The sequence below is a fragment of the Benincasa hispida genome, chromosome 4, assembly GCF_009727055.1.
Source record: "Benincasa hispida cultivar B227 chromosome 4, ASM972705v1, whole genome shotgun sequence".
In the NCBI taxonomy this organism is placed as follows: domain Eukaryota; kingdom Viridiplantae; phylum Streptophyta; class Magnoliopsida; order Cucurbitales; family Cucurbitaceae; genus Benincasa; species Benincasa hispida.
In genome coordinates, this window is record NC_052352.1 from 54292942 (window position 1) to 54295702 (window position 2761).

Sequence of the window (2761 nt, forward strand, 5' to 3'; positions counted from 1 at the left end):
AGCATCGCTGAGCTATTCGTCCGTATCTTGTTCAAAATAAGTAATAAGCTTTCTCCATCTTGCATTCTCGGTAGGTCGAAAATACTTTTTCATGAATTTCTCCACTACCTGCTCCCAAGAAGTAATCTCTCTTGGTACGAGCGAATAAGCCCATTTCCTAGCCTGATCACATAGAGAAAATGGGAACAACGTTAGTCGAACTTCGTCAACAGAGATGTTCGAGAACACAAAAGTATTGTAGATTTCAATAAAACTTCGGAGGTGGGCGTGCGAATCCTCGCCAGGTCTTCCTCCGAATTGACCTGCAGTCTGGATCATCTGCAGCATCACCGGTTTCATCTCGAATCTATTTCCGTCGAGGGCAGGCCTCATGATTCCCGGAGAGAAATCATAGAGGTTTGGCGATGCATAGTCCTTAATGGGCCTATTGCGATCATTTGCCAACAGAATCGAATTCGCCATGACATTATTATCATTTGGTGCTCCACCTCCAGGCTGCTCTGCCATCTCTTCTTTATCGGATTGTGGTTGTTGTTGGCGGTCTCGTAGTCTCCTTCAAAATGTTCTCTCAATCTCTGGGTTGTAGTTCGCCAGAGATTGAGAGTTTTGCAAAGAAATCACAAAAATTACAGTTAACAACTATTTTGCTGAAATCCCCGGCAACGGCGCCAAAAACTTGATGCGTTATTTTTATGAATGAAAATATGGATGATATGCCCAACAGTTTTCAATTATTTCTTACTTGATTGTGTCTTTCTACCTTGCTCGGGATGAGTAAGAATTAAGTTGGGGGTGTTTGATAGCTCTCAAAAAGAGTTATTATTCATAGCTTAATTCGGGCTCGTTATTGGATTTTACATGTTTATTTCCTTATTTTATTGGTATCGAACAACCAAGAGGTAGAATTAATCATTTGGTGAAGAATGTGGTTAATTTGAAGCAATTTAGAGTTAATTTGAGCATCTAGGCTTCAAAGGAATCAAAATGACCAAAATGCCCTTTCCGGAACGTCACAACACTCATAATTGGCCTAAGCCTGACGCTCGTGCAACGCTTGAAGGCAATAGCTTGGACTGTAGGGGAGTGTTGCAACGCTGCCCCAAGCGTTACGATGCTCTGGAGTTGAATCATCATCAGCGTTCCAACGCATCTCAACGTTTGAATTTCAACGCTGAAAGACAAAAGCACCAGCGTTGCAACGCTTCTCTAGAGTGTTGCGACGCTGCGATAATTGATGAACAAGCAACGAGGCACGCGTGCAAGTGAGCGTTGGCCATGCGTTGAACTTCTTTCCTGATGCTTCATTTCGGCCGCATCAGCATTGCAACGCTATTCCAAGTGTTGCAATGCTGCGTTGGTCTCTATATGTACACTTCTCCTTGGCCCTAAGTTAGATTATGCTGAACTTGGGAGGCCGAATCGATGGAGGTTGGAGTTAGACCCTTCTTCCTTTTCCTTCAATTTTCAGTATCTTTAGTAATTTATCGAGTAGATGCCGGATTGTAGCTTCTCATCCTCCATGGGAAGGTAAGACTTTGGTTTGCTAGTTTATTCAAAAGAACTCGATGTAATTTTGTGAGATTTCAATTCAATGATGTATACAAACTTGTTTATGGGTTTTGATCCGAATTTATATTTATGAATTGCATGATTTTAATTGTAGATTGATGTCCAATAATTTTGTCGTGTGATTCTAATGCTTTATGATTACATTGTAATATTTGACACATATTTATAGGATAATCCCATTGGAAGCAATAGGTTTGTTAGGCAAAAAGTTGTTCCTAGCAACCTAGAGAAAAATCGTATTCATTGTTTAATTAGACCTTGGAAGTTAAACACTCATCTTAGCATAATTCCTAGAACGTAATGTGATTTGTTCATTTGTCTGGAACGGATTCATTTTCTATTCATTTTGATTAATTAGATAATTAAGACCATTGGTTGGGATTCCAATCAATTGGGCTAAGCATAAACAAGAAATTTAAGTCATAAATTGGGTCGATGATCTAAATTTAAGCTAAGATATCTCGATTAATTGCGCTTTTATCTTTACTTTTCTTGCATTTTTATTTTCACGCAATTTCAATTATCCATCCACACTAACCCCCCATTTATCCCTTTAATTGAAAATGGGCTTCGATTAACTAATCTTCCGCGCTTTCCTGAGGTTCGACCCTGGACTTGCCACTTGTACGACCAGTTAGTATAAGTAGTTAGTTTGATGATTTATAAATATTATTTATGTAGGCGCGGGTTTACGGGTGACGGTAAACTCGATGCCAGCCATACACCCATTTTAAGGGTTAATATGAGAAATATTTTCTATCTTTTTTGGTTTCCAATTTCTTTCAATTTACTTTATATAATTAGTTTATTTTCAATTTGATCATATTTCATTTATTGATTGCATTAGAGTTCAGCACTACCAAGAATTAAAAATTTGATTTCAATGTCGATGTGAAAACTTCCAATTTAAGGATATATTGAATATCTCCACCGATGAGTTTTTCTATAAGGGATTGTTTGGGGCATTGAGATGATATAGGATGTCTGAAGTTCTGATGTCTGTGTTTGGGATATAGAGTTGTGTTGTCTAGTTCATATGTCTATGTATGGGTGTGCTGAGTTGTTATGTCTGAGTTCATATGTCTGTATTTGGGTGTGTAGAGTTCATATGTCAGTGATATCTGGTTAAGTTTTTTGTACTCTAAAATAATTTGTCTGTATGAACACTATCTTTTAAGATATTATAATTTAA